General features: G+C 31.6%; 1 long non-coding RNA gene across 2 annotated transcripts; it reads right to left on the reverse strand.

The window, feature by feature from the left end:
- Window positions 1-17,649: 17,649 nt before the first annotated feature.
- Window positions 17,650-25,441, reverse strand: LOC126887946 (uncharacterized). 2 transcript variants are annotated; one of them, XR_007699309.1, is made up of 3 exons: window positions 25,142-25,441; window positions 24,349-24,506; window positions 17,650-17,824 (listed from the first exon to the last, which is right to left on the reverse strand). It is a non-coding gene; the product is annotated as an uncharacterized LOC126887946 (long non-coding RNA). The 2 variants fall into 2 exon arrangements; XR_007699308.1 differs by lacking the exon at window positions 17,650-17,824 and adding an exon at window positions 23,272-23,452.
- Between the last annotated feature and the right edge of the window lie 1,917 nt (window positions 25,442-27,358).

Below are 27,358 nucleotides of genomic sequence, written 5' to 3' on the forward strand. Positions count from 1 at the left end.
CTTGTATCGGAACTAATGTTTAATAATAACTAATAGCGGGAATTTCAAAATGTAATTTTGGTGGGAAGAAAATGTTAGGTTAAAATATTTGTATAGTTGAAAAAAAAAATAATTTGGTTTTAAAATATGCAAATTATTTTTAATTTCAAATATACAAAATACCATTTGGGAAAAAATAAGACATGACAACGTATTTTTATTTATTTATTTAATACCAGCAAAACCACTTTGTATATACTTTTTTACAAATCATATCTTTACAAATGAAATTATTAATAGTTATCTTCCAAATACTTCCACAAGAGGGTATCTCAAATGATTGAAACATGTGTGCTTTGTTGCTACTTGTTGAGGACTTTCAACTAAAACAAAAAATTAATATAATTGATTTGATAATAACCATATTCATTTCACGTAAAATAATTTGTATTAATTATATATTTTCTGTAGGGGTTACTTACTTGGTCTTGGTGTTACATTCGTTTGCTTCCCTACACCACTAACTGTGTTACTTGTTCTCTAATAACAACTCACCATGCAAATGTAAGCTAGGAATTTGATCTTAATAGGGATCTTCAAATCACATTCGTTTTGTTTCAAAAACTGTATTTGAATCCATTTTATCTAAATCAGGATTTTTTATTATTGCTAACAATCAGATAAACATTTTTACTGACATAAAGATAAAAGATAAAGGCATACTGACACTGATGACAATTGACAAATTATAATGACACTCAGACTCAGTGATATAGAAGAAATCTTCACTCCAGGTGCATGGCGACATCTCAAAAAACGTATCATTACTAAAAATGACATTTAGTTTAGTATGACCTTGAGATACCTGCGTGAAACATCTAAAGAGAGTTAAGTGATCTGTGCATTAGACAAGGAAAGAGAGAGGACGAGTAATCCTATGACCAAAAGTGAAGCCAAACCGACAACAGAGATTTTGATCATCGACGTATCTTTGGGGTATTATGCATTGAGTATTTAAAATGAAAACATGAAATGTATTTAAAACGAAGAATTTGTGTACGGTAAATGTTTTATTAAGTTGCTCATATTACGTACATATGTTTCAATACATACATATGTTTTTATTACGAATTTTAGATGATGATTTACTTTATTGTTTATGAAATTTTAACCTTCAACGAACACCCACCACTGGCAACCCATTGTTATTTTTGACGTGACCGCCATGTTTCTGGTGACAAACAAACTAAAGCTTCACTTTTGGAACGTGTGTGTATATCTAAATAATAAAGGCTTAAAATTCCAAAAACCTTTGTTTTATTGTATTAACCTGTTTATATTGTTAATGCCATACATATATTATGTTATATCTGTTGAATTGAACTGTACTTTTTAATCCAGAATTTTAACAAATCTTAAGCTTTTCCACAATTTCACAAGCATATTTGTGCATTCAAATTGATTGAAATTACATCTTATATATATCTATACCTACTAAAAATATTTATTTCTACACAAAAATGTCTAAATGAATAATTATAAAGAATGTCTATGTGATTCTTGTAATTAACAGTTTAAAATTATTTACAAATTATATTTATAGCTTCAATAAATGTCCTTGTTTCATATTGATTTGGGTCAAACCATGCATAATATGTATCTGAGAATGAACTTTTATTTAGGAATCCTTTTTAATGAATAAAACAGGACAGACATAACCAACTTAGATCCAAATATCCAAAATATAAAAATAAATCCAATATCCAATAATCCGATCAAAGATGTGACAGTGACAAATACAAAATACAATTGAAGTTAGACGCGTTTCTTGTTTCTCAACACAGCATACCCCCTTTCTCAATGTCCTTCAAACTATCTCGGAAACGGCAACGTTGGAGTTGAGGACGCGCACGCGCAAATTAGGGAGCCGCACTGTATCTTTAGCCGCTCCTTTAAGAGAGTGTTACCCGTCCTCTCTTTTTTCCTTGTCTAAGGTCAAATGACAATCGAGGGACCGTGTAAGTTCGGCAAAGCGAAGGTTTCTACACTCAGCAACATTATTCGCACTTTTAATTATCGCTGTGTCTAAGTACACGCTAACGTGTACGCAAATAAAAAAAAAGTTACGTACACGCGAATTAAACTTCATCAAGCCAGTGACGTCATTATTTAGCGTGCGCAGTGACTGTATATTTTGGTACACGCAATTTTGATATGTTTAGTGTTTGTTTGATAGAAAAATATTTGTTATTGGGGGAAGGGAAGCAGAACTATTCAGAGGTTTCAAACTTAACTGTAATAAATCAATGTCTTATATATAAAAGCACATAAAAGTAAACAGATGGAGAGAATATTTCCAAGAGATGCTACAAACTCACTGCTATCATGAAGAAAACAATGTAGCGAACCAAAGAATAGAAGTAGACAATGTAGAACCTATAACCATAAATGAACTGCAAGAAGCTATTGCAGAAATGAAAAACGGAAAAGCACCAGCAGGCTATGACAGAATAACCAGTGAAATGATAAAAAATGGGACAAAATGCAACAGAGCTATTATTATTAAAAATATTTAATGCAGTTTGGAAAGAAGAACAGATACCGATGGACTGGCAGAAGGCACAGATATTGCCGATTTATAAAAAGGGCGATAGAACAGATTGCAGCAATTACAGAGGAATAACACTGTTAAGCACTGCCATGAAAATATACGAAAAAATACTGAACAAAAGAATAAAAGGAAAAATTGACAGCACACTCGAGGAATCACAAAGCGGCTTCAGAAAAGGCAGAAGCACCCAGGATCATATATTTACAATCAAGCAAATAATAGAAAAATATCAGCAATAGGAGAAAAAAATGTATATGGGTTAATACATAGATCTTGAAAAGGCTTTTGACACGGTACCAAGGCAAAAATTATGGGAAATATTAGAGAAGAGAGGTATAAGTAACAAAATGATAGGGGTAATTAAGAACATTTACAACAACAATGTGAATTATATCATCAACCAAAACAGAACATCAAAACCATTTACTACGAACGAGGGACTGATACAAGGAGGAGGATTAAGTCCAACACTGTTTATAATTTACATGGATGAGATAATTAAAGAATGTAAAGTAAAAGTGAAAAAATTCATGTGGGTTATAGAAATTTAAGAAGAGTAGACATTTCAGGGAGTATTCGCCGATGACGTCGTCATATTGGCCGAAAATGAGAAACAACTACAAAGAAATATAGAAATATGGAATGAAACACTAAAAAAATATGGAATGGCAATTAATAAAAATAAAACAAAAGTTATGGTCATGGGGGAAAAGGAAGAAGAAGAAAAGATAAACAAAAAATAGAAGAAGTAAATATAGAACAAGCACGAACATTCCAATACTTAGGAGTAGAATTAGAAGACAACGGAAGACAGGAAACAGAAATTAATAATAGAATTCAAAAAACAATGAACCTATACCATGCAATGAGCAATAAATTCATAAATAAAAAAGAAATAACACTAAAAACAAAAATTAATGTGTTCAAGTCAATATCATCATCATCATCAGTGGCGTTACAGCTCTGTATGAGCCAAAGCCTTCTTCAGAACAATCCTCCATTCGCCTCTGTCTCTGGCAACTCTTTTCCATTCTCTAATTCCAATAGATTTTAAATCAGTTTCTATATTGTCTTGGTACCTAAGTCTCGGTCATTCTCTTGCTCGTTGTCCTATCGGCCCTCTTCGGTCAAAAACTTTTCTGGCTATAGCATCTTCCTCTCGCCTGATTACATGACCTATCCATCTAAGACGTGCTACCTTAATGAATTGTACAACATCAGGTTCTCCAAAATTTCTATACAACTCAAAGTTGTAACGCCTGCGCCACAAACCTTGTTCTTTTATGCCACCATATATTCGTCTTAGAATTTTTCGCTCAAAACGTTTGAGCAGTTCTTGGTCATTCTGAGTAAGTGACCAAGTTTCTGAGCCATATGTTAGCACTGGTCTTATTAGTGTTTTGTAGACAGTCAATTTAATTTTTCTAGGTATTTGTGAGGCCATCTGTCTTCTTAAGCAATAGTAGCACTTATTGGCGAGCACTATTCTTATTTTAATTTCTTCACTGACATTGTTATCTTTAGTTAGCAGCGAGCCTAAGTATATGAAGGTGTCGACACCTTCCAGTTCTAGGTCGTCAATTATTATTCTTGTAGGTGTCGGGTTGCTTGACCTAGTGCAACACATATTTGGTCTTTTGAACATTTATATTTAGCCCCATTCTCTGTGCAGATGCTCTTAACGAGCGAAATGCTTCAGTCAGAGATTCTTTAGATCTACCTATGATGTCTGTGCCATCTGCGTATCCGACCATTTGTACTGATTTGTTAAAGATAGTACCATTCGTATTAATTTGGGACTCTCGAATTATTTTTTGTAATGCCAGGTTAAATAAGAAACACGATAGTCCATCACCCTGTCTTAGTCAATTTTTGCAACGGAAGGGTCTTGAGAAATCGTTCTGGATCTTTACCACGCTCTCTGCTCCTGTGAGCGTAAGTTCAGTTAATTGGACAAGATGAAGCGGTATTTTAAATTCTACCATAGCAAGTAGAAGTTTACCTCTATTAACTGAGTCGTATGCGGCTTTGAAGTCCACGAATATGTGGTGGGTGTCAACGCCGAACTCTAGGGTTTTTTCAAGGATCTGCCTCACTGTAAATATATGGACCGTTGTTGATTTATTAGGACGGAAACCGCACTGATATCCTCCTACTATTTCTTCAGCGTAGGGGAGAAGTCTTTTGTACAATACGTTGGACAACACTTTATATGCCATATTGAGTAGAGTGGATGTACTATGTACTTAAATGTTATTCGATTTCAATTTTTATATACAAATATTTTTTGTACAGTATTTTTGCCGCCCTATTGCCACCTTCCCGTGGTCTCCACTTGACAATACGTTTTGTCCATCGGTTGTTTGACAATCTGGCGACATGTCCTGTCCAATTTCACTTTAGCGACGCGATTTTTTCGACAGCGTTTGTTGTTTTTGTTCTATGACGTATTTTTTCGTTTGGGGTTCGCACGCAGTGGTTCCAAATGCTGAAAAGGTGGTCATGAGGCGAAAAAAAGTCCATATCTAGGGATTTTCATATTCACAGTTGTTTTCTCATACCATCGTAGAGTCGTAATACGAAGGTATAAGGATTAGACTGAATGTATTCTGGTTCATAGCTCAGGAACAGGTGAGCCATGTCCGACGTTATTTTGGCCGGCAGAGAAAGTGAAAAAGAACGCGTAGATTCAAAGCGCTGTAAGACATTTTGTAGTTTATCAATTTTATCGCTGTTAAGTAGATTCTCCTTTTTTAAGAATGTAGTAATGTAAGATGACTTAGATTTAGTAAGAATAAATGCCTTAAACTTGTTAATGCATAAATAGTTGTAATGTGTCCAGCTCTCTGACTATCAAGCCCGTGTTTGCACGCGCAACGAATAATTATTTACACGCATGCGCGAACTACTTTCATATTAGCATGGCGTCCTCATGCATTGTTGTTTACATGTAATTAGTCATATTTACGTATGTACCTACGCTTAAATAAACGGGTAGTAATTCCAAATTACTGTTGTATTAATTAGATATTATGTCAACCCTGGCTCGTACTTTAAAATAGTGAAAATATAGGTACTCGAAATAATCAAAATTTTGTAAAGATACATTCAAAAAGTACAAAATTCTGCGACTATTGTTTATTAATCTTAAAATATATAGCAAGAAGATACAGAATCACTTTGGTTTAGCTGCCTATAACTGCCTGTGCATTGTGCATTGCTGACAGTTGCTTGAATACAAAAGTGGGAAATGATGCACATTACATGATTCTGACGATTGTTGAGTTATATGAGCGGTTGCACATAACTAATAGGTTCTGAATATTGTACTTCATAAAGAAAATGTATTGGTAATCAGCAATTTCAAAAGTGCCTTATAATATAAAATTTTAAACAAATATGCATTTAAAATAAAATTTTCGAATTTCTTAGACCATATTGGATCCGCCATTTTGTTTAAAAAAAAAGTAATGTTAGATTTGTAAGCAGCGACCTTAAAGCTACCAAATTTGACAAAAAATTGCGTGTTGAGATTTTCAATTTCTTTCAGCCATTTTGGTTTTCAGAAAAAATAATGTGACACTCGTAAGCGATGCCAAAAACCCTTAAGAACGAAAATAATTCCGATGTATATAAACAATATAGATATGCTTTAGGTAAAGGTTCATGACCACGTTTTCGGCATTTGGAACCACAGTGGTTCGGTCTCTCAGGGAGACACCCTACCATCTGGTGCTTCATAGCCCCCGGAGTTACGCGAATCTTGTTCACTACCTTTTTTTTAGTGTTATTCCGCTCGATAAGTGAGTACAGGCAATAACACACGTCAAAGATTTTCCTTTCAGGCATATGGTTAAGTCCGATTTAAATACATATGTAGTTCAGTTTACCAAGCCGCTGCCCAAGCTAATCTTATATGCGACGTGGGTGCTCACACGTCTGGTTATCTCTTCCCAACCGAATTTCATGTCCCAAGTACTTATACAGTGGCGGCGCAAGATCGTAATTTTATGTGGGCAAGATACATTTTGCGAGGCCCTCTGCTCGCGCATAAAGACAGATTTTTTAAAATAAAAAACATGTGTCATTTTCATTATTAAATTTTTATTCTTGAAAAATCTAGTCAAACTTGCAACTAACTTAAAAATATTTAAGATATTAACACCAACCAACGTTAAAACAGTTTAATTGAACTATTACAGGAAGAGAAATTTTCTACATTTTACACTACTGAATATTGTTTAATTACATACTCGTAATCTAGCTTGGATGCTATATCAGCCTCGATAGACAAAATTGCGACCACAGAAAGTCTTTCCTGTGACATCGTACTCCTTAAATAATTCTTAATGAGTTTTAATTTCGAGAAGCTCCTTTCTAGAATCGGTATTGTTAATAATATTCTCTATTATAAATAATCTATTAATCGATGTAAATGTTTAGGTATATTTCTTTTTAAGTTATTATCTGTAATGTATTGAAGCAACTGTTTCACGTCTGTTATAAAGTTAAGTGAATTAGGGATCATTATTTGCAATTCTTCATATAATTCGTAAGGTTGAGAGTCACTGCTCTCACCCACTCGTAAGATCGAGTGTAAATCTTGACATTTTTTTAATATCTGTTCGTGTGGAGTATTTTTTAATTTATTACATCATACAGAAAACCGAAATTTTCATGATGTTGATTTAAAGCCATAAATCTCTGCTTTTGGGACACTGTATAGGTTGATCCTCGCGCTCATAATCAAAGACCGTTTTCTTTTTCGTTACTCTTTTGTTTTAAATTCGTTCAGATTATAACAGCTTCTGTCAATAAATTGTTCAGCATCAGACAAGCATTTTTCAAATCCAAAATGTATACAAATGTTTAAGGGCAATACCTACTCAAATGGACATATATTTTTTTAAAGTTGTTTGAAATTTGATAACGGACTTTTATGTACTTTTCAGCGCCGATTTCAAAAATGCAAACCATTTTTGTCTGTCACGTCAGGTTTTCTCACAAAGTTGGGAGTATATTTGGGTATAATAAAATGTAAGCAATTTGTCACCTTTTTCCAAAAGAAATCCAATGAAGTGTTCTTCTATTGTGCCCGTTGATGTATTACAAAATCTTAAGATCACAGACATTTGTTCTACTTTACTACAGTCTCTAGTGCAGTCGAGCAAAAAATAATAATAGTTTGCTTTTTTTAATTTGCGAATCACTTCACCAGTTACCGTTTTTGACATCAGTGTGATCAATTCATTTTGTATGTCGTGACTTAAATAATGATGCGCAAGTTACGTCTCATATGTTCTCGTAAAGAAGGATCAAATTTTGATATCAATTTAAATAAACAATGAAGTTCCCACTATTCCTAAAGTCACCGTCTGTCTTCATAGCTTCTCTATGACCTCCGAAAGCGAGATTATGAGAGGGTAAGAAGTTAATAATATCGATTAATCTCTCAAACAAATTGTAGCAATGTTTTTAAGATTCACGAATTTCTTCGTTTTCTTCGTCTATTGTTTTTTCGTTTTTTATGCCTCTCTCTAACGTTATCCATTGGAACATAAATGCCATATGTTCTTTGGTATTCTCATCTCATGCACTACGCCGCCTCTGTACTTATAAGCTGCAGTCTGCTAAATATTCAATCCATCAACAACAATATTAAAATTTAGCACCAAATTAGTCATTATTTGCCTCTTGTTAATGTTAATCTTTAGTCCGACCTCTAAGGAAGCGCGATATAATTTATTCAACATTATTATTGCAGCATCCATACGGTCGGCTATATAAGGACGATGTCATCTGCATGCGAACTGAAATGATCTGATCCCCGAAATGATTCGGCAACCTTGAAGATTTCGGCTCTATCCGTCGCAATGTTGCCATCTTTGTTTGTTATTTGTACATATACAGGGTGTCCCAGACTAAGTTACCCACGCTATATCTCTTAAATGAGTAGAGATTTTCGAATGGGACAAAAGGTGATATATTCTACTTGTAATACACTTTAATATGGCGTACAAAAAAATCATCCTTTAAGTAATCATCCCTTAGTTACAACCCCTAACTTTAATTTTTTTAATAGCACCCTGTATATTTTTGTATAATTTTGGATGTGGTCTTTTATCGTCTATTCAACACATTTTTTGAAAATAAAATCGGTTCGTATATAACCTAGAAACTATCAGTTTATTTTTGTTAAATTGTGTGTCCCAGACTAATTTATCCAGGCTATATTTCTTAAACGAATAGAGATTTTCGAATGGCACAAAAACTGATCTATTCCATTTGTAATACACTTTCATATGGCCTAGAAAAAATTCATCCCCTAAATATTCATCCCTAACTTACAGGGTGCTATTAAAAAAAAATAAAGTAAAGGGTTGTAACTAAGGGATGAATATTTAGGGGATATTTTTTTTCTAGGCCATATTAAAGTGTATTACAAATGTAATAGATCATTTTTGTCCCATTCGAAAATCTCTATTCGTTTATGAAATATAGCCTTGATAAATTAGTCTGGGACACATAATTAACAAAACTAAACTGATATTTTCTTGGTTATTTACGAACCGATTTTATTTTCAAAAAATGTGTTGAATAGACGATAGAAGACCACATCCAAAACTATAAAAAATATATAGGGTGCTATTAAAAAAATTAAAGTTAGGGGTTGTAACTAAGGGATAATTATTTAGGGGATGATTTTTTGTACGTTATATTAAAGTGTATTACAAGTAGAATATATCACCTTTTGTCCTATTCGAAAATCTCTATTCCTTTAAGAGATATAGCATGGGTAAGTTAGTCTGGGACACCCTGTATATCGTCGTCGTCACGGCAAAACTCACTAAGTCCAACGAAGTCCTAGAAAGTACCTAGAGATGGTTGCCTAAGTCACTGAATATACATAAGTCCAAAATTGCCAATGCGTTGCCTGTTGCCAGGCAGAAGCCACTAAATGTTCAAGGGGTGATACACACGCGAGTAAGTACGCGAACTTATGGCTCGCGACCTTTTTCGCGCGTGTATCACCGCAAGTACGTGTACTTTAAGTCCGCCGAGTAAGTACGCCGTCGATCCAACAAGTTTGAAATCTTACTCGTAACCCGTACGTGTATCACTGCCACGAGCCACGAGCCTCGAGCCATCATGTTATTGAGTTTAAAGTTACACTTATATTTTCACTAATTAAGCAAATTGCCTAGAAATAATTCAATCGTTTATTGTTGAAAGGAGACAAGTTACATTTTATAAGTTTTGAGAAAACCGTAAAACACTATTTTAAGCTATACTAAATTATTTTGATTATTTGTTTTTGAGCAAACCTAATTGTTTATAGGCTGTTTTATCCTCCTGATGAAAATATTACCATTTTATCTATGATATTTTGTTTGTTTATGCCTACCTTGTATTAAATTAAAATAGATCAAAAACAAGTGCTATACTTCACATCATGATTTTGACAGCTTACCACACTTATAAAAAATCAAATTATTCTTCTATTTAACAAAACATGATCAAAAAAATAATCAAACTCTACTAAAAAACATAAGATTTCAGCAAAATTAGGAACACAGAAAATAAAAAATTTAACCACGAAGACAGTTTCTAAATTTTTTGCTACCGACGGCGACCGCGATCTTTAAAACCGCGTACTTTAAGTCTGTCGTGTATCACCGACGGCGAGCCGAATAAGTCCGCGATCTTTAAACCCGCGTACTTAAAGATTGCGTGTGTATCACGCGCTTTCGTTTTCTCAGATGTTATTTTGGACTTATAGTCTAAGAGCTAGTGAACCCTCCGACTAACGGTCGTCCTGTAAGGCTAGAAATTTTTCTAGTGATAATTCATAGCACACCAAGGCTAAAAACCATGACCTGGCAGGCATCAGCGGTGCACGTGTATCTACCAGGTGAATCGAAAAGTGCAAATTTAGGGGGTAAAATAAACTTTCTCCTGTAAGGTTTAAAATTAAGTATGTGTTTGAGTGAGTCATTTAGAAGAAATGTGTACAATGACAGGCGATTCTGAAGAGCATAAGACCTTGCCAGGCGAGGGGAAAGATTAGGGGTTTTTCCTAAAATTATTCTTTTTGCATCGAACAATTTTTTTTTAGGTTTTTTGAATCATTCCAAACAGAAAAGGTCTTTAGTGATTTTTCTCTTAAGTTAATAGTTTTTGTTATATAAGCGATTGAAAATTTTGAAAATTGCGAAATCGGCCATTTTTAACCCTAAATCGGACATTTATCTAAAAATTTCAATGTTGCCAAGGTATGTAGATATTCTTTAAACATTGATTGATGAAATCCCGAAGAGTTTTTTGCAATAAAATATCAAAAACCCCTTTGTTTTTTTTAATTGCTAATCAAGCAGGCGCGACACTGTAGGATAAGTGAGGACGTTTGAGTTTGCATAAATTCATTATCTCGAGAATGGGCAAATTTCAAGAGAAATCCTCAGACAGGTCGATTTTTTTTTGAATTAGGACTTTTTGGCATATATATATATATATATATATATATATATGCCAAACGATGACTACCGGGACTTTTTTTAAGGTGTATATACAGACCCAAAATCTTAAGTACATTACTATTTTCTACACGGTACACTATATACTTTTTAAAAAACTGTAATATTTTTGAGTTTCTCATATATTGATGAGTTCCGGTACATTTTAATTTTTCTCAGATAACGTATTTAGTTAATTATTTATGTCAAACGATGACTACCGGGACTATTTTTAAGGTATCTATCCAGACCCAAAATCTTGAGTACATTACTGTTTTCTACACGGAACACTATATACTTGTAAAAAACGGTAATATTTTTGAGTTTCTCATATATTGATGAGTTCCGGTACATTTGCATTTTTTTCTGGTAACGTATTTAGTTAATTATATGTCAAACGATGACTACCGAGACTTCTTTTAAGGTGTCTATACAGACCAAAATCTTGAGTCCATTACTTTTTCTACACGGTACACTATATATTTTTTAAAAACAGTATACAGTGTATAAAGAAACAGTATATTCTACACTTTGAAATATTGCGATTTAGGCCAACTTACTTTAATAAAATGTTGATATGTATTAAGAATTATGCAGGGTGTTGTGCAATTTTAAATTTTTTTTGCTATAACTTTCATGAATGTGGACATTTATGTATAAAAATTTATGACTGGAGGCGTCTGAGTATGTGCAACTATAATTTGATACATACGTTGATGTAGCTTATATAGGCTGCCACATATGCCACGTATACGGGATAATTTTGGGCTTAACTTTTTGCTTTTCAAGTTATCGCTATTTGTGTGAAAAAACTTGTTAATAACTTCAAAACTCAACAGTTTTCGAGCTAATCGCATTTTTTAAATCAGCCATGCGGGTTACCTCGTAATTTGAATGGTGAGAACTATTTACATTTTTTACAAAATGATTTTATTGATTCGTTGGTAGAATTGCCATTAAACTTAGGGCAAAATTTGTGGTTCATGCAAGATGATGCACCCCCACATTATACGAGGGCAGTGAAAACATATCTAAATACCGAATTTTCTGAACGCTGGATTGGAACGCTATGTATGGTGGTACATAGGGAGCAATGAAACAACGTGTTTACAAGAATCCTATATACATTCGCAAACCAACTTTGGGAAGAAACAGATAATACAGCAGTTTGTTTTTAACCAACGATGCTATTTAATATGAGACGAGCTGTTATGGAACGTATTGATACGTAAATACATTGAAGAAATTGGTGGATATATCGAACACTTACTTTGAAAAAAAGTTTAATGTTATTCAGTTTAACTATTTCTTACTTTGGTTTATAAATAAAATGTATTTTATTATGACTTTAATTTAATATGAAACGTAAAATGTTTTATATCAAATCCTATAAAACGTTATTAAGTATCCTACAGATGTATGTAAAAAATATTAGCGTATACTATTTTTTTCGTCAATCTTCTGGAAGTATTATTGTTTTTGTTTTTTCCTTTGTTGCCTGCAGTAATTGCATTTAAACAGAGTTATGCAGCTGATCTGAAAAATAGGATTAACTCGAAAACTGTTAAGTTTTGAAGTTATTAACAAGTATACAAGTATATTTTTATACATAAATGTCCACATTCATTAAAGTTATAGCGAAAAATAAAATTTTAAATTGCAATTTCAACACCCTATATATCTTTCGTAATATTAACATTATAATATTTTAAAGTGTAGAATCTACTGTTTATTTTTGTACAATTACTTAAGGACAACCCTGTATACAGACCTAAAATCTTGAGTACATTACTATTTTCTACAGGGTACACTATAAACTTTTTAACAAACTGTAATATTTTTGAGTTTCTCATATATTGGTGAGTTCCGGTACATTTTAATTTTTTTCAGGTAACTTATTTAGTTAATTAGTATTAAGGTGTAAATACAGACCCAAAATCTCTTACTATTTCCTGTTTGGTAGGTACACTATATACTTTTGAAAAAACTGTAATATTTTTGATTTTCTCATATACTAATGAGTTCCGGTACATTTGAATTTTTTTCAGGTAACGTATTTAGTTAATTATATGTCAAACGATGACTACCGGGACTTCTTTTAAGGTATCTATACGAGTACAGATCAAAATCTTGAGTACATTACTATTTTCTACACGGTACACTATATACTTTTTAAAAACCAGTATATAGTGTATAAAGAAACAGTAGATTCTACACTTTAAAATATTGCGATTTAAGCCAACATTGATGTAGCTTATCTAGGCCGCCATATACAGAGAGGGGCTAAATTATGGAATAAATTCATTTTCTCTAAAATGGACGACTTAGGAGAAGAATCCCGAAATAGGTCGATTTTTATTTTTAAATTACAATTTTTTTGCATACATTTCATACTAGTGACATCATCCATCTGAGCGTGATGACTTAATCTATGATTTTTTTAAACGGGAATAGGGGTCGTGTGGCACCTCATTTGAAAGGGTGTTCAATTATCTATTCAGTAATATAAACATTAATATCATTATTTATACAGGGTGGCCAAAAAATAATTTTTTAAATAAATTAATTGACGAAAAAAGAAGAATGTAGGCAATTTATTTAACTCAAAATACTTTCTATTACTGTCAGAAAATAGAAAACAATGTTTATTTGGCAAATAAACATTGCTTTTCGCTTAAATTAAATGTTCAAACTGCAAAGGGGTAGGTGGGAGGCTGTTTGTGATTTAACTTGAATGAAAAGAAATATTTATTTGTGAAATAAACATTTTTTTTCTTTACTGACAGCAGTAAACGTATTTTGAGTTAAATAAATTACATACATTCTTCTTTTTGCGTCAATTAATTTAATTCAAAAGTTATTTTTTTGGTCACCCTGTACAAATAATGATATTATTGTTTATATTACTGAATAGAGAATTGAACACCCTTTCTAATGAGGTGCCACACGACCCCTATTCCCATTTAAAAAAATCATCGATTACGTCATCAAGCTCAGATGGATAAAGTCACTAATATGTAATATATGCCAAAACATTGTAATTTAAAAATAAAAATCGACCTATTTCGGGATTTTTCTCCAAAGTCGTCCATTTTAGAGAAAATGAATTTATTCCATAATTTAGCCCCTCTCTGTATGCCACGTATATGGCATAATTTGGGCTTAACTTTTTTGTTTTTCAAGTTATCGCTATTTGTGTGAAAAAAAGGTAAACTTGTTAATAACTTTAAAACTCAACAGTTTTCGAGCTAATCGCATTTTTCAAATCAGCCGTGCGAGTTACCCTTGTAATTTGAATGGCGAGAACTATTTACATTTTTTTACAAAATGACCATATTAATTTGTTGGAAGAATTGTCATTAAACTTAAGGCAACATTTGTGGTTCATGCAAGATGATACACACCCACATTATACGAGGGCAGTGAGAACATACCCAAATACAGAATTTCCTGAACGCTGGATTGGTCGTGGTAGACATTTTCGTTGGCCACGACGTAGCCCAGAATTTAATCCGCTCGATTTTGGTGTATGGTGGTGTATAGGGAGTAATGAAACAACGTGTTTACAAGAATCCCATAAACACTCGCAACCAACTTTGGGAAAAAATAAATAATACAGCAATTTGTTTTGGTAACGTATTTAGTTAATTAGTATTAAGGTATAATATTTAAATAGAGACCCAAAATCTCTTACTATTTTCTGTTTGGTAGGTACACTATATACTTTTAAAAAAACGGTAATATTTTTGAGTTTCTCATATATTGATGAGTTCCGGTACATTTGAATTTTTTTCTGGTAACGTATTTAGTTAATTAGTATTACAGTGTAAATACAGACCCAAAATCTTGAGTACATTACTACTTTCTACACGGTACACTATATACTTTAAAACAGAACGTAATATTTTTGAGTTTCTCATATATTGATGAGATCCGGTACATTTTAAACTTTTTTCAGGTAACGTATTTAGTTAATTAGTATTAAGGTGTAAATAGAGACCCAAAATTTTGAGTACATTAATACCTTCTACACGGAACACTACATAATTAAAAGAAAAACGTAATATTTTTGAGTTTCTCATAATATATTGATGAGTTTCGGTACATTTTAATTTTTTTGAGGTAGGTAACATATTTAGTTAATTAGTATTATGGTGTAAATACAGACCCAAAATCTTGAGTACATTACTATTTTCTAAACGGTACACTATATACTTTTACAAAAACGGTAATATTTTTGAGTTTCTCATATATTGATGAGTTCCGGTACATTTTAAACTTTTTTCAGGTAACGTATTTAGTTAATTAGTAATAAGGTGGAAATAGAGACCTAAAATCTTGAGTACATTACTATTTTCTACACGATACACTATATACTTTTAAAAAAACAGTAATATTTTTGAGTTTCTCATATACTGATGAGTTCCGGTACATCTTAAACTTTTTTCAGGTAACGTATTTAGTTAATTAGTATTAAGGTGTAAATAGAGACCCAACATCTTGAGTACATACATTACTATTTTCTATATGGTACGCTACATACTTTTTAAAAACGGTAATATTTTTGAGTTTCTCATATTTTGGTGAGTTCCGGTACATTTGAGTTTTTTTCAGGTAACGTATTTAGTTAATTAGAATTAAGGTGTAAATACAGACCCAAAATCTTGAGTACATTACTAGTTTCTACACGGTACTCTTCTTCTTCTTCTTCTTCTTTTATATAGGCAGTACTGCCTGTTTTTCTTCAACGGTGCCTTTCATTCTGCCCCTAAGTTGTCATTCCATCTTTTCCTTGGGCGTCCTATACTTCTCCTGCCTAACGGTGACTTGTCTCTGGCTATTCTTACTATCCTTGATTCAGACATCCTGCTTATGTGCTCATTCCACTCTTCTTTTCTGTTCTTTACCCAGGTATTTATATTGTCTACTCCACATATGCGTCTGATTTCCTCACTTCTTACCCTATCCTGTAGTCCTTTTCCAGCAATCCTTCTTAAGATCATCATTTCGTTGGTTTCCAGATGTCTTCGTGTTTTGCTTGTATCTGGTCTTGTTTCGGCCGTGTAAGTCATAACTGGCCTAATAACTGACTTATATATTCGGGCCTTTGTTTCCAATGTTTGTTACCGTAACACGGTACACGATATACTTAAAAAAAACGTAATCTTTTTGAGTTTCTCATATATTGATGAGTTACGGTACATTTTAAACTTTTTTCAGGTAACGTATTTAGTTAATTAGTATTACGGTGTAAATAGAGCCCAAAATATTAAGTACATTACTACTTTCTACAAGGTACACTATATACTTAAAAAAACGTAATCTTTTTGAGTTTCTCATATATTGATGCGTTCCGGTACATTTTAAACTTTTTTCAGGTAACGTATTTAGTTAATTAGTATCAAGGTGTAAATAGAGCCCAAAATCTTGAGTACATTACTACTTTCTACACGGTACACTATATACTTAAAAAAACGTAATATTTTTGAGTTTCTCATATATTGATGAGTTCCGGTACATTTTAATTGTTTTCAGGTAGTTAACATATTTAGTTAATCAGTATTAAGGTGTAAATACAGACCCAAAATCTTGAGTACATTACTATTTTCTACACGGTACACTATACAGGGTGTTTCATTAATAATTGTCCATATAGTAACTGGAGAAACCTTAGCACAAAATACGAAGATTTAACCTAAAACACTTAAATAAAATGTGGTTCCTTACTGAGTTACAGGGTGTTTTATCTAAAAATTTAAAAATTATTTTTGCTCAGCATTTTAAAACTATTCGACGTATCCTTTTCCTAATTGGCAGAAAGTATCCCTAATAACACAAAACATTCCATGAATGTTCCTAGAATGTACTCACAGGACATTCCAAACATTCCTGGAATGTCCCCAAATGCACACGAATGTCCCTGGAAAGTCCCTGGAATGTGCTGTGTCAGCATTTTAAATATTCTTAGAATGTTCTGTTGGAACATTCCATGAATGTCTACGAATGTTCTTTGGACATTCACAGTATATGTTTTAGACTGAATGTCTTGTTGGAACATTCCATGAATGTTCTTTGGACATTCACAGTATATTTTTAGACTGAATGTCTTGTTGGGACATTCCATGAATGTTGGAACATTCCATGAATGTTCTTTGGACATTCACAGTATATTTTTTAGACTAAATGTCTTGTTGGAACATTCCATGAATGTCTACGAACGTTCTTTGAACATTCACAGTATATTTTTTAGACATTCTCTGAAATATATCGTCAGTGCTGTGACAATACCTCCTATATCTTTTTTCATGAGGTTTGCAGGAGACAAAAAACATTTTTAAGGTCACCTCCTGTTGCATACGTAAGTTCTGGCTTGTTTTGTAGTAAATAGGTAGTTAAATTTACTGCAAAACAAGTCAAAAAATATATGAAAACAGGAGGTGGCCCAAACAAGTTTTTAGTCTATCTTACAAATCTCATGAAAAAACAGATAGGAGGTATTGTCACATCACTGACGATATGTGGCCATACCAAATAATGCATCCTTGATAAATATAAACATTTTTATTGCAAAAAATCTTTTCATACATTTTTTTAATGTAATTTACTGATATTCCTATAAAAAAATGTGTCACATTTGCTTTGTAAACCTTTCTTTTGCCTTTCATAGCCACATATTCCATTTCCTTCCTGGTTTTTTGTAGACCACTTCTCTCAGCTGATTCTAAAAGAAAATAAAATAAATGGTAATTTTTCTATCCTTTACAATTAACAATCAGAAGAAATATTTACAGGTAATAATATGCATATAATAATAATAATAAAATAAATAATAAATTAAATAATATTTAAATAAATAATAAATAATATTTAATAAAGAAAATAATAAAACATTTTGTATTTTGACAACGACGTCCGATGTGGAAGTAGAAACCATAATAAAGTTATTTTTTCAAGTAAATTCTGGCTTATTTCCCCATTAAAATAGTTACAATAATTACAAAAATGCCACAAAGAAATAGCTTTTTCACAAACTAATAAGTATTTTGTTTTATTATATTTATTGTTTTTATTATTTACTTTAACTTAAGATTATAACTTAATTCTTGTTTTCTATTTCTGATGTTTTTATTTATTTGCATTCAATATTAATCTGTTTTCTTGTATAATCTATTTCGCAATAATTATGTGATATATTGGACTTAAAATGAATTCAAAAATTTTTTGTAATTGGGCAACAATGTCAACTTAGATCTCTGATGTAGATAATGAAGAACAACGGTATCTACAGTTGGAAAAATGAAAGAATAGGGCTTTTCATCAATTGTCATTTGTTTCGAGCTTCTGTCATGTGTCACATAATATTAATATATCTACGTCATATGTCTTTGGTTTGTATCTATTATTGTATATACCAATAACGTATGTCGTAGATATATTAATATTATGTGACACATGACAAAAGCTCGAAACAAATGACTGTGAATGAAAAGCCCTATACCCATGAACGATCACATCAATCACTTATTTTGTATTTGCTATCTTTTTCTATTTTAGAACAAATAGAAAATGATATAAAAACATTAAAAATAAAAAACTGGAGAAAAAAAGCACGAAACAGATCAGAGTGGAGAAGAATCCTGGAACAGGCCAAGACCCAGAAAGGGCTGTCGAGCCAATGATGATGATGATCTTTTTCTATAGGTAACAAACGTTTGTGATTTATAGAAAAAGACAGCAAATAGGGCTTTTCATCAACTGTCATTTGTTTCGAGCTTCTGTCATGTGTCACATAATATTAATATATCTACGTCATACGTCTTTGGTTTGTATCATTGGTATATGCCAATAACTTATGACGTAGATATAGTAATATTGTGTGACACATGACAGAAGCTCGAAACAAATGACTGTGAATGAAAAGCCCTATACAAAATAAGTGATTGATGTGATCGTTCATGGTTATAGGGTTTTTCATTCAGTCATTTGTTTCGAGCTTCTGTCATGTGTCACATAATATTAATATATCTACGTCATACGTTATTGATATAATCAATGATACAAACCAAAGACGTATGACGTAGATATATTAATATATGTGACACATGACAGAAGCTCGAAACAAATGACAATGAACAAAGCCCTATATTGCTTTTCATCGATTGTCATTTGTTTCGAGCTTCTGTCATATGTTATATAATCTGTGTATAATATTAATACAACACGGATTATACGACATATGACAGTAGCTCGAAACAAATGACTGTAAATGAAAAGCCCTATTCTTTAATTTTTCCAACTGTATATTGTAATTGTATTATTAATTGGGTTAAGCATATTACCTGTGTGATATAAGCTATTGGAACAGCACAGTCTCTCAAACGGTTGAAAGTGAAGTTCTGTCAATATCTTTTTCTAAAAAATGTTTTGAACATACTGCTCTATTAACAAATCTGATCAATACTTCATGCATTCTTCGCAGGATCTTCTGGAAAGCTAAAAATACAAAATATATGCATTACTGAGCATTATTAACAAATTTTAGTTTTAAATAAAAAATATGATTAATGAACTCACAAAATATTATAAAAAGCAGCTTAGAAATTGTTTATTAGTATAGTCGTTTCCCTAGCCACAACTGGCTAGTGATTTTAGTAGGTAATTTTTTTGTTTTTGGCCATTTTTGCCAAAATTACTAACTATTTAGTTATTTTTTTGCCAATTTTACCAAATTGTCAAAATTATTTACTAAAATCACTAGCCAGTTGTGTCTGAGACTAAGTTTAGCGAACCGACTGTACTATTCATACTGTGTATTCATTAGTTGGTACTATTATAGTGTGTGGTCTACCATCCTGTTTATAAACGCATACATTAGCAAAAACGCAAAAAAAATTTTAATTTTACAAATAATCCGTTTGTTATTATCTCTATTTACTATTTTTGTTAGGAATAAGCAAGTTTGTGGCTTATTCGCAATTATTAAAATAATAAATGGATATTTTCTGAAATAGGGGCATGCCTTTGTTTACATATTTGCATATACTAACCTTTGAAACATTATTCCTGCAGATTTTTTATCTACATTGCTTCTGCTACTCCAACTGATTTTATGCACTATATTAATAATACTATTAAAGTTATTATAAAAGTATCCGAATTAAAAAATATTCTTAAAAAGCACAAATAAAAACAAACAACGATCACGCACGGCAAGGTGGCCAAGGCCAAGATGCATGTCAAGATGGCCGAAGCACCGAAGTCTGAAGTGAGGTCATTGGTCGTTTTTAGTCACGTGATGCCCTCTCTAAGCACCATGCACAAATACATGCGCCGTGAGTTTGAAAATGAACATATAGGAACATTGGTAGTATGTTCACAGAATGTCTTATGGTAACATTCCACGAATAATTTAATCAGATGTTCACCGAATGTTCCCTAAATGTCCAGGACATTCAAATATTGATAGAACTTTGGTAGTACATTCCTGGAATGTTGTGTGTTGTTAGGGATAGGTACTGTACAAACTAATAAATTATGTTCAACAAACGTTTCTGTCTATTACCAGAGGCGTACGACGGGGGAAAGTGAATGGTTCACCCTTTCCAAATTCTACGCCACTGGCGGAATTGCTATTTTAGTTCAATTTTTGGATTTTCCAATACTTTCTATGAAAATAATATACTCTTCATTCGTAACGATAAAGTCATTAGTTTTCGAGATCTTTGAAGTTAAAAATAAAGCGACACGGTTATAATGTATTGTGTCGCTTCATTTTTCATTTCAAATATCTCGAAAACTAATCATTTTATCGTTATGAATGCAGAGTATATTATTTACATAAAAAGTATTGGAAAATCAAAAAATTACACTAAAATAGCAATTTCGTCAGTGGCGTAGAATTTGGGAAGGGTCAACCAGGCACTATCCCCTGTCGTACGCCTCTGGTAGTAGCTAGAAACGTTTATTTATCTTAATTTAGTAGGGTGTACAGTACGTCCCACGTAACAATGATGTTCGTATCATGTTCTAAGCATATACTACCAACATCCGTCAGAGTATATTCTTTTTAGTATATGCGTAGTACAAGCATAGCATGTACCTTAAAAAACATTCTAAATTTCATGTTCTTTGCACATACTTTAAAGTATATTCTCGTACCGAATATACTGAGTACATTCGTGTACGTAGTAACTCGGAATATTCGTAAAAGTTTATTCTTAGAATGTACCTTTACCGAATATTCTTAGCACATACTTATAAGTACATTCTTAACACATACTTATAAGTAGATACTATTCTCAGAATATACTTTTACCGAATATTCTTAGCACATACTTATAAGTACATTCTTAACACATACTTATAAGTAGATACTTTTAAAATATCTTAAAAATAATATATATGTATGTATAGGAAGAATAATGTTAGCCTATAGATTATCAACTTCGTTAAGAATAATTAATGAAATTTAAAAATTTATGTATGTAGGTACTATTAATTAAACTACCGAATTCATTATTTAAAATTGTTTTAATTGTATGGTAAAAATGTTTAAGAATTAATTGTATTAACGAAAAAGGAGAAATTGTCGTTTCGCTTTCATAACTGAAATGCATTTACTATTTTGATTAAGTTTATTGAGTATTCTTATGAAGAATTTTATTTTTACATGGAATTGACATTCAGGTAAGCTGTGTGGCTGAGCCAAAATCCACAAACAAAGCGGAAACGACCGCTGCATACCTGCAGAGGGGTTAGCGGGTAGGGGGTTGGGAACAAAGGAAAAATACAAAATATGAAAATAGTTACTGAATAGGCATTTGGCATTTGTGTCTACACTTAACACTAACAATGTCTATGCTGTGTTGTGAGGAAGACCAAGTATTTCAACCAGGAATAGGAACATGCATAATTAAACGTTTTATTTTGTTTGCGGTCAACTTACAAATAGAAAATTAATTTTGGTACTTCAATATTACTTAAATAGTAAGTATGTATATAGGTACATATAAGCAACATATAAATTTTAGTTATTTACATACATATGTTACATAATATTTATTTGGGTACGATAGGTATATGAATATATAAATTTATATATTCAGCATTTTTATTTTTATATGCACATAATAACTAAATATATATACCTACTTACCTATATAATATTGATATAACTAACTAAAATTTATATAATATTTTATATTTACTTTTTAAGTAATATTGTAGAATGTACTAACTACATTCTCATATGTAATATGTAAATTTAGTAGAAAGTAGAACCTAGGATGAGATTCGGTGATGCTGAAAACATGCTTCTGAGCAATATAGCACTTCCTTGTAATATTCTTCCCATATACTAAAAAGTACATTCTTCCTATATACTAAAAGATGTGATGTAGTACATTCTAAGTATATAAATAGAAGGTTTATAGCACCTTCTTAGAATATCCTAAAAAGTATATTCTTGGTATATACTGAGAAGAAGTGCGGTAGTACATTCTAAGTATATACATAGAACGTTTAAGTACTGTAATATAGTATCCCTAATAACACAAAACATTCCATGAATGTTCCTAGAATGTACACACAGGACATTGAAAACATTCCTGGAATGTCCCCAAATGCACACGAATGTCCCTGGAAAGTACCAGGAAAGTGCTGTGTCAGCATTTTAAATATTCTTAGAATGTTCTGTTGGAACATTCCATGAATGTCTACGAATGTTCTTTGGACATTCACAGTCTATTTTTTAGACTGAATGTCTTGTTGGAACATTCTATGAATGTTCTTTGGACATTCACAGTATATTTTTAGACTGAATGTCTTGTTAGAACATTCCATGAATGTCTACGAACGTTCTTTGAACATTCACAGTATATTTTTTAGACATTCACTGAAATATATCGTCAGTAATGTGACAATACCTCCTATATGTTTCAGGAGACGAAAAACATTTTTTAAGGTCACTTTCTGGTTTCGTACGTATTCTGACTTTTTTGTAGTAAATAGATAGTTGAATTTACTGCAAAACAAGTCAAAAAATATATGAAAACAGGAGGTGGCCGAAACAAGTTTTTAGTCTATCTTACAAATCTCTTGAAAAAAACAGATAGGAGGTACTGTCACATCACTGACGATATATGGCCATACCAAATAATACATCCTTGATAAATATAAACATTTTTATTGCAAAAAATCTTTACATACATTTTTTAATGTAATTTGCTGACATTCCTAAATATTATAAAAAAATGTGTCACATTTGCTTTGTAAACCTTTCTTTTGCTTTTCGTAGCCACATATTCCGTTTCCTTTCTGGTTTTTTGTAGACCACTTCTCTCAGCTGATTCTAAAAGAAAATAAAATAAAAGGTAATTTTTCTATCCTTTACAATTAACAATCAGAAGAAATATTATTTACAGGTAATAATATGCATAAATAATAAATATTTAATAAATAAAATAATAATAATGAACATTTTGTATTTTGACAACGACATCCGATGTGGAAGTAGAAACCTTAATAAAATTATTTTTTCAAGTAAATTGTGGCTTATTTCCCCATTAGAATAATTAATTACAAAAAAGCCACAAAGAAATAGATTTTTCACAAACAAATAAGTATTTAGTATTCATTATATTTATTGTTTTTATTATTTACTTTAATGTCCTACTGGTACATTATTTGACAAATAATGACATTTCGAAGTCTGTTAAGTACGATATAACGCCCTTGGGCATTAAATTTAAATAACGACTTAGATACTGTCAAGTTGACAAATATCAACCTAAGTAAAACTATGGTTACCACAATTACGTTACTACTGTTACTGGTAAATGTACTTATTTAAAAACTAATCAATTCAAAATTCATTCAAATTTTTCGCATATAAAGAATAATTTAGTCAGGCATTAAACGTTGAAGGCACCACAGGTATTATAATAATAACGCTTTCGGTCAATGTATATCCCTATAATACCCTTGGTACCTTAATAACTGTAACATAAGATTATACCTTAATTCTTGTTTTCGATTTCTGATGTTTTTATTTATTTACATTGAATATTAATCTGTTTTGTTGTATAATCTACTTCGCAATAATTATGTGATATATTTGACTTAAAATGAATTCAAAAATTTTTTGTAGTTGGGCAACAATGTCAACTTAGATCTCCGATGTAGATAATTAATTACAACAGTATCTATATTGTACGGACTGTATTATTAATTAGGTTATGCATATACCTGTGTGACATAAGCTATTGGAACAGCACAGTCTCTCAAACGAACAGATGAAAGTGAAGTTCTGTCAATATCTTTTTCTAAAAAGTGTTTTGAACATACTCCTCTATTAACAAATCTGATCTATACTTCATGTCTTCTTCGCAGGATCTTCTGGAAAGCTAAAAATACAAAATATATGCATTACTAAGCATTATTAACAAATTTTAGTTTTAAATAAAAAATATGATTAATGAACTCACAAAATTATTATAAAACAGCTTAGAAATTGTTTATTAGTATAGTCGGTTCCCCAAACTCAGACACAACTGGCTAGTGATTTTAGTAGGTAATTTTTTTTGTTTTTGGCCAATTTTGCCAAAATTACAGTAATTAGTACTGAGACTGAGTTTAGCAAATCGACTATAATATTCTGTGTATTCATTAGTTGGTACTGCATATTATAGTGTGTGGTCTACCATCCTATTTATAAACGCATACACTAGCAAAAACGCAAAAAGAATTATTTTAGTTTTATAAATCCTTTTGTTATTACCTATCTCTATTTACTATTTTAGTTAGGAATAAGCGAAGTTTGTGGCTTATTCACAATTATTATTAAAATAATAAATGGATATGACCAATTATTAACTTATAAAATAAAATAATAATTCTTCTGATTTATGCCTTTTATTCACTTTGTTATATCTACGTTACTTAAAAGATTTTTTATGAATAGTATTATTAGGGTATTAATAGTATTAATTTATTTTCTGAAATACAGGGCATGCTTTCGTTTACATATTTGCATACTAACCTTTTAATAGGGCTTTTCATTCAGTCATTTGTTTGGAGCTTCTGTCATAATTGAAACGTTATTCCTGCAGATTTTTTTATCTACATTTGTTTCTGCTACTCCAACTGCGTTAAAAACAGGACACCATTTTATGCACTATGTTAATAATACTATTAAAGCTATTATAAAAGTATCCGAATTAAAAAAATATTCTTAAAAAGCACAAATAATACAAACAACTAAAAACAATCCACGGCAAGGCAAGGTCGCCAAGATGAAGATGCCAAGATGGCCGAAGCGAGGTCGTTGGTTGGTCGTTTTTAGTCACGTGATGCCCTCTCAAGCGCCATGCACAAAAATATATGCACGGCGAATTTGAAAATGAACGCAAAAGAAATAAATATAAATGCCTCTCTTGGGTTTTGCATAAGTTATAAGTATTTTTTTTATTAACAAAATCGCATTCCAAATTGAATATTCGCGAACAATAATTTTTATTACATTTGTATGTTTATAATCTTGGGAAACTCTTTAAATTTGACATATTATTGCACTGTAGGCCTAAAATGTCACTTAGTTTGTCTGGTATGTTATAAGTAATGTTGTATCTCTTACACGTATGTATTATTTCGCAACTTAAAATATAGGAACATTGGTAGTATGTTCACAGAATGTCTTATGGTAACATTCCAGGAATAATTTAAACAGATGTTCACCGAATGTTCCCTAAATGTCCAGGACATTCAAATATTGATAGAACTTTGGTAGTACATTCCTGGAATGTTGTGTGTTGTTAGGGATATACTCAGTATGTGCTCTGCACATTCGCAATGGTAATTACGCATATTCTTAGTATATACTTTTTCTGAAAAGTATGTTCTATGAATCTACTAAGAACATGAAATTGTTATGTGGGGTACACTTTCTGCCAAGTATGAAAAAGATACGCCAAATAGTTTTAAAGTATTGGGTACAAATAATTTTTAAATTTTAATTATATGAATCATATTATCATATATTAATCAAAATAACTGTGCCGTTTCATATTTAACTTCAACTATCTCGAAAACTAATGACTTTATCGTTACCAATGAAGAGTATATTATTTACGTAGAAAGTATTGAAGAATCTAAAAATGGCACTAAAATAGTAATTCCTCCAGTGGCGTAGAATTTGAGAAGGGTCAACCATTCACTATCCCCTGTCGTACGCCTCTGGTAGTAGCCAGAAACGTTTGTTTAACATAATTTAGTAAGGTGTATAGTAGTCGCACTTTCTGCCAAGTATGAAAAGAATATGTCGAATAGTTTTAAAATGCTGAGCAAAAATAATTTTTAAATTTTTAGATAAAACACCCTGTAACTCAGTAAGGAACCACATTTTATTTAAGTGTTTTAGGTTAAATCTTCGTATTTTGTGCTCCAGTTTTCCAGGTTTCTCCAGTTACGATATGGACAATTGTTAATGAAACACCCTGTATACTTAAAAAAACGGTAATATTTTTGAGTTACGGTAACGGTAACGGTAATCATGTATTGATGAGTTCCGGTACATTCTAAACTTTTTTCAGGTAACTTATTTAGTTAATTAGTATTAAGGTGTAAATAGAGACCCGACATCTTGAGTACATTACTATTTTCTATATGGTACGCTATATACTTTTTAAAAAACGGTAATATTTTTGAGTTTCTCATATTTTGGTGAGTTCCGGTACATTTGATTTTTTTTTCAGGTAACGTATTTAGTTAATTAGTATTAAGGTATAAATACATACCCAAAATCTTGAGTACATTACTACTTTCTACACGGTACACTATATACTTTAAAAAGACGTAATAATTTTGAGTTTCTCATATGTTGATGAGTTCTGGTATATTTTAATTTTTTTCTGGTAACATATTTAGTTAATTAATAGAGAGCGGATTTCGTTCGGTCAATTTGTAAAAATCAGAGTTGTAATCGGGAACTCGTGATATAACTACAAAGAGGTTACCACTTTTTTCTAAAGAAAAATTAATTGGGGTTTTTTGGAGTGACTAAATTACGATTTTGTCAGATTTAAAATCCAAAATAGTGGATTCGGTATGGAGGACTGCTTATTAGAAATTTATAGCCACTTTACACGATGCAAGTAATTGCGCAATTAATTGCACAATTTCTTGCGCAAGAATTGAGGACCATAACCACCCCTTGTGAGGTTAGATAGTTGTTTTACTAATAAAAATTGAGGCCCATAAC

This window comes from Diabrotica virgifera, chromosome 1 (assembly GCF_917563875.1).
Source record: "Diabrotica virgifera virgifera chromosome 1, PGI_DIABVI_V3a".
In the NCBI taxonomy this organism is placed as follows: Eukaryota; Metazoa; Arthropoda; class Insecta; order Coleoptera; family Chrysomelidae; genus Diabrotica; species Diabrotica virgifera.